General features: G+C 34.3%; 1 long non-coding RNA gene across 1 annotated transcript in view; it reads right to left on the reverse strand.

The window, feature by feature from the left end:
* The window catches only part of LOC140639751 (uncharacterized), a 95817-nt gene extending 92935 nt beyond the window's left edge, over positions 1-2882 (reverse strand). The window contains exon 1 of the long non-coding RNA XR_012036367.1: positions 2703-2882. This is a non-coding gene — a long non-coding RNA (uncharacterized lncRNA). The remainder of the gene's footprint in view (positions 1-2702) is intronic.
* Positions 2883-17740: the final 14858 nt, after the last annotated feature.

Below are 17740 nucleotides of genomic sequence, written 5' to 3' on the forward strand. Positions count from 1 at the left end.
TGGTGTTTTTATCTGGTTTTGATGTTAGGGTAATGCTAGTCTCATAGAATGAATTTTGGAAGTTTTCCTTCCTTTTTTATTTTTTGGAATAGTTTGAGAAAAATAGGTATTAATTTCTTTAAATGTTTGGTAGAATTAACCTGTGAAGACCTTTGGTCCTGAACTTTTGTTTGTTGGGAGTTTTTTGATTAATGATTCAATTTCTTTGCTCATACCAAATCTTCTTTATCCATTCATCTATCAATGGATGCTTAGATTGTTTCCCAATTTTGTCTAGGGCAAATATTTCTGCTATAAACATCATCTCCCTTAGGTAAATGCCCAGAAGTGAAATTACTGAATCATATTGTATTTCTATTTTTAATTTTTTTAAAATATTCGTACTGTATTCTGTGGGAATTGCACCAATATGCACTCCCAGCAATGGTTCATGAGGGTTGTTTTTCCCCACTTCCTCTCCAACACTTGTTATTTCTGGTCTATTTGATATAAGCCATTCTGACTGATGTGAAGTGATATCTCAATGTGGATTTGATTTATTTATCGCTGACTAGTGATTTGAAATTATCCTACCTCAATCTTGATTTTTTCCTTCTTCACTATCATTGGAGTCAGATTAGCATTGTGTCTGAAAGTTTCCCTGTTCAACTGTGATATCTTACTTGTTATGTCACAGGCATACCCTAAAACTGGTTGAGTTGCTAACTCTATCTCAGTTTCAGCTTTTGGAGGACCCAAGTGTCCTAGTAATACTTTACATTTTATCTGACAAATGTCTGTCTTTCTTTGCTAAAATATAAGTCCCAATAAGGCATTTTTTAAAAGATTTTCCTGAGTGGCTAGGATAGTAACTGAACTATAGTAAATATTCAGAAATATGCATCGTATGACATTTACGGAGTATAGCACTAAGACTAAATATTAGCAAGGTTTGATTCCATAGTTGTCCTTTTCCCACATTCTTTACTCCACACACCATATAATTAGAAATGTATTCTGAGAACTCAAGAAATTCTGACTATCTGAGTTTGCCTTGAAAAACAGAAAAGCATAATTTACTGTTGCCGTAAGATGTATTAGTCAGCCACAAACTTAAATACTTTGAGCAGGTAAGTAAGAATTAAGATGGCAATATAATAGCTCTCTTTTTCCATAAAAATAGACCTCTGACACCCTCCCTGTTAAGAACAAGATGAGAACATAAATCAAGAATATGAAAGATATTTCACCATTCTATTGATTTACTAGTTCCAGCTTCATACTAACTTACCCACCAAATGTATATCTAAAATAAAAGGTGTCTGAAAGGTTTTGAAATGAACCAAAGAGAAGAAAAATGAGAACATATTTGTAGCGATATGAAAATCATTTTTATATATGTTAAACATAAATAAATCTTTTCAAGTATCCTATACAGAATGTTTATTGTCTCACTGACCACTAAATATACTTACCTGGATCTTGTACCTATCATAAACATCATATAGTAAACAAAGCCCTATGAGTATACTAAAAATGTGTATACCATTGAGATCAAATTATAAAATATTTGTTAAGCATAATTCCTCAGAGTCCATGTTGTTTATGACTTAGATTTATTAAGATTGAGAGCTATAAAAGTTAACAATGTACAAAAATACCTTTGTACCAGAATCAAAATTTTAGATCTTTATATAGCAGTTTTATGTTTTGTAATATAAAAAATAAGATTGTGTGTAAGAACATAAATAAATACATAGATAGCAAAGAAAATGATAAAGAACAAATGTTAATACTATGCTGATTAAATAATAATATATACCTGCAGTGTCACAGAGGAAAAAGGTATATCAATCTGTATGTAACAAAGTTATAACTTTTCCACAATTAAAAGGTCAAGTTGAAGAAATACATGAAAAAATGTGAAAATATTTGTAAATGGAAAATGCTTCTACTATATCACTTTTATTAACTTTTAACTCACTTAACACACTGAGATAGGTTCTTTTATCACTTCTGTTACATGAAGAAGGGAACTGAAGTACAAAGGAGTGGATATTTTGGAAAGTTTTTTAAATATACCTGATATAACATGTGTTCTTAATAATGATCAATAGATACTATGACATGTTATGTTCTCTTGATGTCTATGCATTCATATTTCTTATATACCCTAGAATATAATTCTTCCCCTCAGGCAGTATCAAGTTTCTGAATAAAAGAAAACATAACTTCTGCCTCCATAGGAGAGTACAGCAAATTTACATATATGAACAGAAATATTTAGAAATCAATTATACTATATTTCCAAGAGAAATACAGAATTTGATTGAAACACAGTAAAACTAACTTGTAATGATTCTTCTTTTCCTCTTTTCCTTGATTTTAGTTTGGGCTCCTATAACAGAATACCATAGACTACATGGATTAACAAACATTTCTTTCTCACAATTCTAGGAATTGGGAAATGTAAAATTAAAGTGCCAGTAGATTCAGTGTCTAGTGATAGCCTGTTTTCTGGCTCACAGATGGCCATCTTCCTACTGTAAATTCACAAGGCACAAAGAAGATGAGAGAGCTTTCTGGGGTCCCTTTTGTAAGAGCACTTATCCCATTCATGAGGGCTCCATCCTCACCACCTAATTACCTCTCAAAGGCCTCACTTGCTAATATCATCACTTTGGGGGTTAGAATTTCAACATGAATTTTGGAGGGACACAAACCTTCAATCCATTCCATTCTGCTTGCCCTCCTTTCCTTCTTTCCTCCCTCCTTCCTTTCTTCCTCCATCCCTCTCTCACTTCCTTCTTCTCTTCTCTTCTTTCTTCTCTTCTCTCTCTCTCTCTCTCTCTCTCTCTCTTTTTTTTTTTTGTTCTACTTTCAGCCTATAGGCCAATTTTTAGTTCATTCTTCTACCCATTCCAACAATCCAAGAGAATTCTGACTTACTGGGCTAAGTCTGGATTCCAGGTGGTTCTCCTCCCTCCTCCCTTTTTGAGTCATAGTAACTTACTTGTGACATAGGAATGTTTAGAAAGCAAGAATTGGTGATGAATATAGAGCTGTTTGATATATGTATAATTTTATCAGAGCATTAAATGTATCCTCCCAAAATCAAGGCCATATAATATTGCATTTTCTAAGAATTTTTTGAGCTATTTATATTAGCTGCTTACAATTCCACTTCTCTGCATAGATAATAAATCTTAATAGTCTATCAATTAAGAGCTGTAGATTCCTTCAAATGTCCTAACCAGGGAAACTGTAAAGTCTTCTGTTTGTCAAGTGAAAATTTAATGTAAAGGATTATACAAGTTTCTCCAGCATTGTTTCAAAAAGAGGCATCAAAGACAAAGAATCTTTCACAGAAAGGAAACTTTTTCTTTTGACCCTGGACACTTTATCCAGATGGTATGTGGAAAACTCTATCTTGAGCTAATAAAGAAACCAAAACAAAACAGGTTTTGATTAGTTGATTAATCACATTGAAGCAATGCTCCCCAAAGACTATATTTAACTATATCATGCTCTGTATTTCAAATGCAAAATTCCTCTTTTGCAATTTTCTTCATTTAGTTTAAAAAAATGGAATTCTTACATTGTTAAATCATTGTATTTAACTTACTAGAGCAAGTGTAAGCTTTGCACTAAAAACTTTAACCTTTAGGTTTGAACTTACTTCTTTTTTTTTTTTTAATTTTTATTTATTTATGATAGTCACACAGAGAGAGAGAGAGACAGAGACATAGGCAGAGGGAGAAACAGGCTCCATGCACTGGGAGCCTGACGTGGGATTTGATCCTGGGTCTCCAGGATCACGCCCTGGGCCAAAGGCAGGCGCCAAACTGCTGCACCACCCAGGGATCCATTATTTCTTGCAGTAATAAAAACTTTTGTTTGTGCTATGAAGGAAATAGTATTACCTAATACAGTATAACTACTATTTTTTTTTTTTTTACTATTTTTTACTTATATTAAAATGCTATTACTGGTTGCCTGAGTGGCTCAGTCAATTAAGCATCTGCCTTCAGCTCAAGTCATAATCCCAGGGTCCTGGGATCAAGTACTGCATTAAGTTCCCTCCTCTATGGGCAGCCTGCTTCTCCCTCTTCTTCTGCTTGCCACTCCCCATGCTTATTCTCTCTCTCTGTCAAATAAATAAATAAAATCTTAAATAAATAAAATGCTATCACCAATAAATCTTTTCTTTTTGTTTACTTTGTTCTTTTAATTATATATTAATTCTGTGAAAAATTCCAAGGTGTGTCCTTCATAAAAGCTGCTGGTTTACAGAAAAATAAATTAATTTTATTTTTAAAAATTTTGAATTTTGATGTATATATCTATTTTGTTATAGATAAAATGACAAAATGATTAATAAGGATTTTCAAGAAAGAAGAGTTGTATTATAGAATTGCCTGGGTTCTTAGAATGAAAAGACAAGCTGAAAGAGAAAAGGAATATTGTTAAATTTCCAATGTTAAAGAAGACCCTGTCAATGCACTATTTCCAAATGGATAAATATATCAGATTGTTATATTGGATATATTGGATTCATTTAAAAAATGATGGCATTGTTTTATTTTAAAATGTGATATTTGAAGTAAACTGAAAATCAAATCGTCTGCAACTTCTTAAATTTAAGATAAAAAAATTAATAGATGTTAATTTGTGTATGGGGGAGTATATAAAATACTTTCCTTAAATAATATATTTTTTGGTCTTTTGTTAACAGTCTGACTTAAAGTCTATTTTAATTAATATTACTATAGCCACCACTGATCTCTTTTGGTTACCATTTGCATGGAATACTTTTTCCCATCCTTTCACTTTCAGCTCATATTGAGTCTTCTAGGGACTGAATATTCCCAATCCTTCTCCCCCTCAAATTCAAATGTTGAAACCCTAACTCCCAATATGATGGTAATTGGTAATGTGGCCTTTGGGAAGTAATTATGTTTAGATAAGGTCATGAAGTTTCCACCTTCATGATGAGATTAGAGACCTTATAAGGGGAGATACCAGAAAGCTTGCTTTCTCTCTGTTTCTTTGTCTCTGTCTCTCTATTTTCACAAACAACTTGGAAAGACCATGTGAGGATATAGCAAGAAGTTGGCTGTCTGGGCAAGAAGATTCTTACCAGGAACAGAATCAGCAGTATTTTGATCTTGGACTCCCCAGCCTTCAGAATTTTGAGAAATAAATGTCTATTTTTTTAAGCTACCCAGTTGACTGTATTTTGTTATGGTAGCCCAAACTGATTCAACCAGTGTCCATAAATCCCAAGTGAGTTTCTTGTGAACAGCATGTAATTGGATCTTGTTTTTTTTTTTAATCTGTTCTGTGTCTTTTAATTGGAGAGTTTAATCCATTTGCATTACATTACATTTAATACATTTACATTACAATTGGATCCTGTTTTTTTTTAATATTCGATCTACGTCTTTTAATTGGGGAGTTTAATCCATTCACATTTAAAATAATTATCCAGATGGAAGGACTTCTTATTGCCATTTTGTTGGTTATTATCTATTTGTCTCATAGTTTTGCCTTGTATCTTTCTTCTTTACTGCTTTCCTTTGTGTTTTATTAATTTTGTTTTTTGGTTTTTGGGTCTTTTTGTTTTTGTTTTTGATAGTGACAGGCTTCATTTCCCCTTTGGGTCCCTTTTGTGTATATTTGATAGATATTTTCTCTGTTGTTACCAATATTTGTTTGTTTTTCTGGCACTAAGTCAAGTTTTTTACTCCCCAGAAGTGATGACTATGGGGTGGAAGAGGGGGATAAAAAGAAGAAGACAGAACAAGCCAGAGAGAGTAAGGCGGTGGGAAGAGAGGAGACAGTAGATCACTGTTTTGTTAAAGGTTTTAGTGTCTGGTCTGGAGTTGTCTTTGGCACAGAATGTGAAGTCATTTCCAATGGTAGATCTCAAAGTCCTGGGCTAGAGTGGTGTCATCTGATGTGATGTCATCTCCAGCACTGAGGTCCTGAGCTGATTGATGTCATCTAGGATATGAGACTGAGGAACCTTTCCCAGGGAGTACCCACTCAAGTTGGCACGGGTTTTGTTTTTTGTTATTTTGTTTTTGGCTCTGTGATATTACCCAAGTTGGAGCTCCAGGATTATTAACCTATAGGCAGGCCCACTAATTTGGCCAATAGTATGGGCCCTTTCCTTGATGTGGTAATTTTGTTGGTGATGCACAAGCCAGAGAGGTCTTGGATTATAGGGCTTGTATTGGCCAAATTCAGTGGCATAAGTATCTCATCATTTGCCATTTTGGCTGAAACAATAGCTTACTTGGAGGGTTTAGGCTTCTGTATTGCAAGCCAATGAAAGCATCCAGATCAATAGTAGTAAGACCAGCAGATAAGCTGCACTTCTTAGGCTTTTGCTGTTTGATGTTGGTGTTCCTTCAGCATGTATTATTGCTAAGGAGGCATTGTCTGCTTTCATCATTATGAGATATGGTATTGATTTTATTATCTCTGAATATGATTTTTTTTTTACTAAGGTTTCTATCTCCCCTTTTGGTAGTCTATACTTTCAGTAGAGATAGCCCTATAGTACCAATTTTAATTTCCTGAAGGGGATTAAAAAGGGAGTTTGAATTAATTATTCATCTCTCATAACCCAAATACCAAGGTTTTTTGTTGTTGTTGTTTGTTTGTTTTTATTTGTTTGCTTGTTTGTTTTTATGAGACCAAGCTTAGGGTCTCATAATAGATAGATAGCTGTCTAGCCTGTGGTGCCATCTATAGTTAAGGGTCTTAGGAGACTATGTACCTAACTGGCCTCTATCCTTTATGGGTTATAGGCAAGATGGCAAATTTATAAAAATAGGAATAGATATTATTTAAAGGCCTACTATATAGTAAGTCTTCATATTACATAGAGGGCAGATGTATTCTTTTTAAATCTAGACAGGAAAGAGCTATGGGAAGACTTTTTACAGTTGGTATGAGGTGTGAGTCCACCAAGGGGCCTTAAATTAAGAAACATTAATGCCTGAGGCAAGATACAGATCCATTTAGGGGTGGATTTGATTGTTCTTTAAAAAGGAGATGTTTTAGGAGACTTACTTTATGTATGAGGCAAGACATTCCTGAGTTCTTTACCCTAAAGGGAAAAACTCTTAGGTAACTCTTAGACCAATAGTTTAGAATAAATGTGAAAGTACAGCCATTTGTTGTCTAGAACATCCAATGCTATGATCACTGCCTAAAGTTTGACCAATTGTTTTGACCCTTGAATCTCATCCCTTACCAGAGACATCGTGGCTAAGGGACAAAAAGGAGCAACATTCCACTGAGCTCCAGTATTTTTTTTTTTTATTTTTTAAAAGATTTTATTTATTTATTTATTTATTTATTTATTTATTTATTTATTTATTTATGAGAGACAGAGAGAGAGAGAGGCAGAGACATAGGCAGAGGGAGAAGCAGTCTCCATGCAGGGAGCCTGATGTGGGACTGGATCCCGGGACTCCAGGATCACACCCCGAGCTGAAGGCAGTTGTTTAACCGCTGAGCCACCCAGGTGTCCCCTGAGCTCTAGTATTAATGATGGTGTCATTGTCAGCAGTATAGACTATGAATTCCCATTGCTGTTAACTCAGTTAATCTCAAGGGGCCCTTTGTAGCCAAAGGCTCTTAGGTGGGGTGATCTTCTCTAGCATATACATATACAACATATGATATATGATATAAACAATATTGTAAATTGCCTATATTATACGTAATTTGTTTTATACACTTACCTTTTATTTTCTCCCCCTATATCTAGTTTTTTTAAGTCTGTTTTTTGTTGTTGTTGCTGTTGTTGTTTTAAGTTACCTGAAGACATGATTTTTAGTTTCTGTTTTTGTCAGACAACTCATAGTGCAGACTTTCTAAATGGCTATAGGTCAAGGTGGCAGTGGGGAGAGGGAAAGGGGCACAATAGCCTACCTTATAGGCAACAGTCTTGCCTTCCAAGCTTTCTCAGTCTACCTCCCAGGGAATGTGATTTGCATTTAGACCACTATAGCAGCCTTTCCTTGAAACAGCACTGTTAGCCCCATGTCTCAAGTATCAGTGCATTTTCATTGTCTTTTTGAACAAATCTTTTTAAAATAGCTTTTCTTTCTTTCCTTCTTTTTCCTTCCTTCCTTCCTTCCTTCCTTCCTTCCTTCCTTCCTTCCTTTGTTTCAAAATCTTTTTTTTTTTTTTAAGATTTTATTTATTCATGAGAGACACAGAGAGAGAGGCAAAGACACAGGCGGAGGGAGAAGCAGGCTCCCTGCAGGGGGCCCGATGTGGGACTCTTTCCTGGGACCCCAGGATCATGCTCTGAGCCAAAGGCAGACACTCAGCCACTGAGCCACCCAGGAGTTCCTCAAGTTCTTATTTATATTCTAGTTAGTTAACATATATTGTAATATTGGATTCAGGAAGAATGGCTTGTATTTCTAGGCCAGTAAAATTTCTACTTTCTGTTTTAGTCTCTTGTCCACCCCTGACTACTTTTATCCTTTGGATGTTTACCAAATAAATTCCTGGTGGTCCGTTATGGGCCTGTTCAAGGGACCTGTCTCTGCTTCCTGGATGTCTTAGTTAACCTGAAGGTGTTGGAGTTAGCATCCAACTCAACAACAATGATAGCTCTGGTTCTAGCAAGGACTACTAGTCCTTTTTATCTCAGTAACAAACTCTTAACCTGACAGTAGGCTGTGGCAACATTAACTCCATACACCATCCTGGGCATATAGATGATCTATGGGCAGTCTTCTACTACCTCACTCCCAGTCAGCAATAAATTAGACTTTGACTCATCTATGCCAAGCAACTTGCTAGAGCCTTAATATAAAACTTTGTATTCATTTTGTATTGCTTCTATTATAGAAAGAATTAGGATTTTCTCACCTCTGTAATCAATTTATCATTGCAGTATAGTACATAAATGTGTAAAATGTCAATTTCTGTGAGTCGTTCCAAATCTATTTACAAATGTTTTTAGATAAAGATATCTGAAGAACTGTATAATAACAACTAAAATATGCAGTTTCCTAAAGGGAAGTGATACAGAGTAATTACATTTGGAATCTTCAATGAAATTTTATGAGTAAATTACTAATGCCATAAGCTTTATTGAGGATACAGGGAAGTCTTTATTTCCTTCATTTTTAATTTTTCTCCCCATATCTAACTTTATATTTATCAGTTTCTTGTGTTTTTAACTGTCATTTTCTTATTTTTTTCTTTTTTTCTTGTTTTTTTCTTTACCAAATTTGTCTTTACCTATTTCTACCTTCTATTTCTTTTTTCTGTAGTCTACATTTTTAATTTATCTTACCATAATTCATATTATTTTTAAATTATCTGTTCATGGTAAAAAGTTAAAGATCCATGTCAAAATATTATTTAAGATAAACATAAATTTTCTATATTAACTGTTTTCCTCATTTGTTCTTTGAGCACACTTTAAAGTCATTACTCAAGTTTCTTATTTTGTGTGGTGTTTGATAGATGTTTTCCTTGTGGATCAGTATCCTTCAATAGAATAATCTGCTGACCTTGTCTTTGTGCAAGTAATATCTCAATTTTATTATAAATGCATAAAATTCATGGCTTAGTCAATAGCCAAATGACAGAGGATATATTGCAGTAATACATTCTCTCATATATAAAAACATGAGTGAAATGACAATCTTTTGGTGATCATGAGAATATACAGCATTAAAATTCATTTCAGAAATTGTAAAGAATGTCATCTAGATCTCTCTCCATTTGTGATAGTGACAGTTATTAACTTTCTTTTTAACAATTTCTAAAATTTCTGAAATTGAACTTGTGATCCTTGGGGCATGAAAGAAAGATTACCACAAATAGGTTTTTTTTTTTTTTTTTTAAGTCCCATCTCGAACTTGCTATTTTATTTTATTGAAGAAATTATATAATGCTTTTCTTTGAAACTGAAAAACAAAAAATGCTTTGATTTTAACTAATGGGTATGTGAAATTTGCAGAATGAGGAAGAGGATATGTATTTACAGTTTTCATTTGTATGTTCTCATTTATAGAAATTTACTATGTTATTTTCCATCATTGCAAATTTTATTATTATTAGGGTTAATACTTTTACAATACGAAGTTTATGTATCTTTAGAAGGCATTTAGCACAGATTCTAACATATGATATTCTTTTTGAGTGAGTAAATGAATGCATGAATAAATTAATAATTTTGGAAATACATTACTCTGATAAGCAGTAAGAGCCACACTCCGTTACAGTTTCAAGACATTTGATATTGAGTAAGTTACCTCAATTTCTAATAATTGGATTCCTCTGCTTAATGGGGATGAAAATGGTACTTAGTTTAAAATTATTTTGAGGATTATTTGGGAAAATTTATGTTGAAATTGTTATCACAATATCTGGCACACAGTGATTCCCACTAAATATTAGCTCTTATTTGAAAGCAATTATAGAAAGAATGTAATATCATTTCACTCCTTTCATATTGACCATTACAGTAGAAGAAATTAACATAATTTAGGACATCATATAAGTGGGAAAATTGGGATTTGAGTCCACATCTATTTGACCTCAGAGCTAATAGTGTTTAACAACCATTTAAAGCAAAACCAAAACATATTAACATACCATAATAAAATTGAAAGAATAGACTAGGGAAAATAAATAGAAAAAGAGAGACTGACACTGACAGTTAGTTATGTAATTCTGTTTTTAAATCTATTATCCTGTTATTTACATGAACCAACAATGTTACTGATACCTTAATGCGGCCTGGAAAGAGCTGGCTTTAAAATAGTCATCTAATACCAGATATTATAAATTAGCATATATTGAGATAGCAACTACCCACAAAGGATTCACTTCTCTTAACAAACTATGGAAAGATTGTAAAGTTCCAAGTGTAGATGCAAAGGAGAAACAATTTATCAATTGTCACAAATTTCTACTGTAGTGAACTATGATAAAATTAACTGTTCTGGGTGACCTACTTTTCCTAAATTTATCAGATTTAAATACCTTCAGAGAAACCCAGGTATTGTTAATACTCTGTGTATTTCACTCTTTTCCCATCCTTTACTTCAAGGGTGTCTGGGATGTAAAGGCACTGCTAATGTTAGAATAGAGAAAGGTATATTCACCTTATGTTGGATTTCATCTGAAATAATCTAGGATCCAACCTCTTCATCCATTACCACACTGACCCTAGAAATTACTGCAATTTTGTATTTCCATAATTTTTCTCCACTGAGTAATAAAATTCTGCAAGCCCCTAATGTATTTATTGTTACACACACACAGAAGAGAAGTTTCTACATCTCATCTGTGTGTATTTGTGTACAAAACCATGAATTCATAATAATTCCAACCATGAATTCAAATAATAATCCAATAAACCCCAGAGTTTATTCTAGTCTTTTCCCCTTCTCTATTTATAACTCCTTTTTCTAACAGTAAGAAATCACATCCTATTATGTATATTATACTTACTTGTGTATACAAGCCTAAAATACACATGAAGTATTTCAAAATTACTAACACATGCCTTTGTGAAAAACAAATTTACTAACTAGAGTACTATATTTGTATATAGTACTTTTTGTGTTGCATCTTAGACAAGATGGCCAAAACACTGTTTTCCAACTTTACTGAGGTTAGTTCTTTTCTACCCAATTCAGTGCTTTCATGTTATTATTTATAATACAGTTGTGTTAGTCTTTTATAGTTTGTATTATATTTGAATTTTTCTTCCCATACTCTGGTTAAATCAGGCCTGTTTTTTTTTTTTTCTTCTCTTATTCATCGACTTGGTCATATGCAAACATCCTTCCCCACTCAAGGCCATAGGTATGAGCTGAGGGAGAGAAGTTGTTGCAGTATTCATAGGTGACAGGAATCTAGGCCATCTATTCATCTAACTCATTTATGACCTGTAAATCTGTTTGAACCTCTCTCCTGAATGCACCATTTAAATCATATGAACAGTGTGCATATTATACCTTATGCCCTGGTAGGTCTGATGATAAACTGTACATGCTAAAATGCTGTGGTAATATAGCCCCTGAATGTCCTATTATCAGGCATGTAGTTTCTACTAGAACATAGTATTATAGCAGCGGCTGTCTTTGGAATAATGAGTAGCTCTTTGCTATAGAAAGTATGGACTTATTATAGAGCCTTAAGAGTCTGCACAGTATTTCCCTTATTGGGCTTGTTGAGGACTCCACAGTGACCCAACTTACTATCAACACTACAAGTACTATAAGACATAATAGGCCATATAGGAAAAGGGGGAGATACTTACACTGCTGCTAAAATCTAATACAGAATATTCTCTTATTCTGAACTCCAATCAAAACTGACATCAGAATTATATAATAAATTGGTAAAATTAGAATTTTCAAATATATTATGTGCTATCTTTAAGATCTAAATAAGCCTACTAAATAAGAGCTGTCACTCTTTCTTAGGGACAGGAACTGAAAGGTTCAATATTGTCTTTTACCATGTTGAGGGTGACTTAGCATACCAGAGTTGTTACTCACCATCAGCAATTGGATTTTGTTGTTTTTTAGCCAATGAGTTATCAATTTTTGCTATCTCATCTTGAAGATCTTCATTTGATAGAAGAGTGGATGTGTATGAAAAGGAAATTGAAGGCATTTTAACAATACTGGTTCTTTCAGTCTGAGTATGGAGTATCTTTCCATTTGTCTGTTTTATCTTCAGTTTCTTTCTGAAGAAACTGTAAAACACTTTTCAAAGGTAAAACGCTCTTTCACCTTGTTGGTTAAGTTTATTCTTTTTGGCGAAATTGTAATTTCTCTTTCTACTACTCCTGGTTAGTGTATAAAAGTGCTGTGGCTTTCTGTATATTAATTTTGTATCCTGCAACTGTACTGAATCCATCCTTTTATTCTGTGAATCCCTTGACTGATTTTTATGGATATAATTGATTTTACTGCTTTTTTGCTTTAACTTCTATACTAGTTTTATAATGATTAATATACTACTTTTATTATATTTAACAGTGAAATTTTTTTCCATAAGGAAAGGCCCAGTTATGGCCTCTCCTTTCTACTCAAAGAATTTACTTTACCCTTTCTTGTAAGGCTGGTTTAGTGGTGATGAGCCCCTTTAACTTTTGTCTAGGAAACTCTTTTATCTCTTTTTCTATTCTGAATGATTGCCTTGCTGGATAGAGTATTCTTTTTTTTTTTTTTTAATTTAAATTCATTTAACCAATGTATAGTACATCATTAGTTTCAATATAGTGTTCAATAATTTTTCAGTTGTGTATAACACCCAGTGCTCATCACATCATGTGCCCTCCTTAATGCCCATCACTCCAATTATCCCATAGCTGTACCCATCTGCCCTCCAACAACCCTCAGTTTGTTTTCTATAGTTAAGAGTCTGTCATGGTTTTTCTTCCTCTCTGATGGCTTCCCATTCAGTATTCCCTTCATATATATATTCATATGAGTATACATATGAATATACATATACCTTATATATACCTGAGTAATATTCTTATATATATATATAAGAATATATATGCTTTATATATACTTGAGTAATATTCATTATATTCATAAATTCAATATATATATCTTATTTTTTTAATTCAATGGACATCTAGGTTCTGTTATACAGTTTGGCAATTATAGACATTGCTGCTATGAAAATTGGGGTGCAGGTTCCCCTTGAGATCACTATATTTGTATCTTTGGGGTAAATACCTAATAGTGCGATTGCTGGGTCATAAGGTGGCTCTATTTTCACTTCTTGAGGATCCTCCATACTGTTTTCCAAAGTGGCTGCACCAGCTTGCATTCTCACCAACAGTGTAAGAGGCTTCCCCTTTCTTCTCATCCTCACCAATATTTATTGTTTCCTATCTTGTTAATTTTAGCCATTCTGACTGGTGTGAGGTGGTTAGAGTATCCTTGGCTGCATTTTATTTTTTCTTTCTTTCTGCATTTTGAATAAATCATGCCATTCTCTTCTGGCCTACAAAGTTTCTGGTGAAAAATCAGTTGATATCCTTATTGTATTTTCCTTGTAAATAACTGTTTTATTTTCTCTTGCTGCTTTTAAAATTGTCTCTTTATCACTACTTTTTTTTGACATTTTAATTACTATGTGTCTTGGTGTGGAATTCCTTGGGGATGATTTTGTTAGGGGCTCTCTGTACCTCCTGGTTCTAGATCTGTTTTCTTCTCCAGATTAGAGAAGTTTTCAGCTAGTATTTCTTCAAGTAAATTTTCTGCCTCCTTTTCTCTTCTTCTTCTGAGATCCTTATAATGCATATATCATTATACTTAATGATGTCATTGATTTCTCTTAACCTATTCTCATTTTTTATTTTATTTCATTTTGCTGTTAAGTTTGGTTGTTTTCCATTACTCTGTCTTCCATCTCACTGATCTGTTCTTCTATCTCCTCTAATCTACTATTGATTCCCTCTGAATTTTTAATTTCAGTTATTAAGTTATTTATTTTTGATTGGTTCTTCTTTATATTTTCTATCTCTTTGTTGAGGGTCTCACTGAGATTATCTACTCATTTCTTTAGTCCAGCATCTTTACGGCCATTATTTTGAATCCTTTATTACATATATTGCTTATCCTGTTTCATTTAGTTCTTTTGCTTTTGTCTTATCCTGTTCTTTCATTTGAAACATATTCCACTGTCTCATTTTATCTAACTCTCTATGTTTGTTTCTGGTTTTAGGAAAGTCAGTTATACCTCCTGATCTTGAAAGTGGTGGCCTTATGAAGAAGCGGTCCTGTGGTGCCCTGTAGTGCAATGCCCACTGTTTGATAGAACCAGGTGCATCAGAGTATCTCCTTATGTAGGATGTGTGAGTCCTACTATTGTGACTGAGTCTAGTTTACCTTCAGTACAGTCAGCCACAATGGCCCACTTTGCTTGTTGTGGCCCAGGTTTGGTTCCTGTGCTTTGAAGAGGCCAGTCTGAGGTCTTTGTAGGCTTGTAGTTAGGCAGCGTTCAGATCAAATCCCTGCCTTTAGCTGGTTTGGCAAGATTGTAATTGCACCAAATTGCAGGACATTCTCCCTGAATTTTCCAGAGAGGCCTTTCTTAGTCAGCAGGAGTATCACTCAGTCCAGGTACCTGCAGATGCACTGATTGGTAGGGTACTCTGCACTGCCAAGGTTTGATGGCTGGGACTGTGAATATACTGTAAGTATACTGGTCTGTGTGGTCATCTTCCCCTTTCCTAAGGGCTGGAGTCACCTTTGAGTGGCGTTGGTCCCTGCTGGGGCTTGCTGACAGGATGAGACATGGCAGGAGCCATTTTGGAGGGACTCCTGCTGAATGGAATAGGTTTAATGGGGTGGATCCAAAGGAGAATACAGGGGTAGGGCATGATATTAGTAAGTTAGTTGGAGAGTGTTTCTGTTGGTTCTTGCAAGTGTCTGTGTAGATAGTCTAGAGTGGGGAATAAGGGACAGAGAAATTGCATATGCCAGCTCTTATTTTTTGGAGAAGTTTCCTAAAGATTCCTGCCAATCCAGCATGCATTCTGAGATTAGTAAATAAATCTCCTTCATATATACCTCAGGCACTTTTCAAACTGCTGCTTATATTCTGTATCTCAGTAGGACTGCTTGTTATGTTGTCTTTTTAAGGGAAGGACTCAGTTTCTTATCACCCTCAGGGTCTCCCAAGCCAAACCCACTGATTTTTAAAGTACTCAGAGTTAAGCTTTGCTAGTTGTGAAAACTCAAGAAGTTAAGACACACACATTTTCAAAGCCCAGTGTTATGGGGACTCATCTTGCTAGTGCAAGTTTCCCATGTCTGGGGTGCCTGTTTTCTCTCTCATCTGTCTGGGGTCTGTTTCTCTCCCATCTCTGTGCTTGTGGTGTCCCTTTACTTCGTGGTTAGTCTCACTGGGAATCTGGTTCCTGACTGCATCTCCATGCCTCCTACTCTTTTTAATGGGTCTTTCTCTCTACAACTGAATGTGGAAAGTCTGTTCTGCCAGTCTTCAGGTAGTTTTCTGGATTGGATGTACTGATATGACTATTAGCAAGGTGTGTCCTTGAAACAAGGTGAGCTTAGGATCCATTTACTCTGCCATCTTCCCAGTAGTTGTCCAACAATTACACCTTAATTCCATTGAGAAAACTTTAGGATGAAATATATAACACATAATTCAATGTTATCTGTGGAGTGGGAAAACTGGTGTAGTTATATGCAGATTCCCATCAATCATTTGTTGAGAGCTCCTCTGGTTAAGGAGTGATACTAGTGGCACTTCTCATCTGCCAGATTGAAAATCTAAATATGAAATTCAGATAAATAGAGGTATAAAATTCAACATGACCTTGAATAGGAAAGATTTCTTAAGGAGAGTCTGAAGTATGCCAGTCATAAAGGAAAACTGGGCAAATTGGATTCCATTAGAATTGAGAACTGTTCTTTATCAATACTCATCGTTAAGAGAATAAAAATTCAGGCCTTAAAGAGACAAAATATGCTTGTAATTCATGTATCTGAAAGAGAAATCATATTCAGTACACACACACACACAAATCAAAAGAAAAATTCATAGGTCAACATCATCCTGATACCAAAGCCAAACAAGAACACTACAAAAAAAAAAAAAACGACAAGCTAATATCCCTGATGATCATAGATGAAAAAATCTTCAATAAAGTATTAGAAAATAGAATTTGATGGTACATTAGGAGGACCATACAACATGTTCAGGCGGGATTTATTCCAGGGATGCAGGGATGGTTCACATCCTCGAATCAATAAATGTGATATACCACATTAACAAAATGAATGATAAAAATCATGGTTATCTCAGTTAATACAGAAATAGCTTTTGGCAAAATCTTTTTTCATGACAAAAGCTCAATAGATAAAGTATAAATGAAATATATCTCAATGTAAAAAAGGCCATATATAACAAACTCATAGCTAACATCATATTCAGTAGTAAAAAGCTGAAAGTCCATTCAAGAGTAATAAAGTGAGAAAAGCAAATAGAAGAAATCTAAATCTGAAAGAAAGAAGTAAAATTTCCTGTTTACAGAGAACATTATTTTATGCATTGAAAGTCCTAACTACCCCACCAATGGGCTGGTAGAACTAGTAAACAAATTCAGTAAGGCTGGAGGATACAGAATCGATCTGCAAAAATCAGTTATGTTTCTATATACTAATGACAAACTTTCAGAAAAAGAAATTAAGAAAACAATCTCATTTATAGTAGCATCAAAAAGAATAAAATATTTAGGAATAAATTTAATTGAGGCAATGGAAATGTGTATACTGAAAGGTGTAAGGACATTGATGAAGAAATTCAAGAATAAATGAATATTCTGTGTTCATGAATTGGAAGAATTATAATGTTGAAATGACCATATTACCCAAAGTGATCTACAGATTCAGTGCAATCCCTATTAACATTCCAATGGCATTTTTTAAGATTTATTTATTCATGAGAGACACAGAGAGAAAGAGAGGCAGAGACACAGGCAGAGGGAGAAACAGACTCCATGCAGGGAGCCTGAATGTGGTACTCAATCCCAGGACTCCAGGATCATGCCCTAGGCCAAAGTCAGGCGCTAAACTGCTGAGCCACCCAGGTATCCCTCCAATAGCATTTTTAACATAAATTTAAAAAACAATATGAATATGGGCCCAAATATCCTAAATAGCTAAAGCAATCTTGAGCATGAAGAGCAAAGCTAGAGATATCACAT

The sequence above is a fragment of the Canis lupus genome, chromosome 9 (assembly GCF_048164855.1).
Source record: "Canis lupus baileyi chromosome 9, mCanLup2.hap1, whole genome shotgun sequence".
NCBI classification, from domain to species: domain Eukaryota; kingdom Metazoa; phylum Chordata; class Mammalia; order Carnivora; family Canidae; genus Canis; species Canis lupus.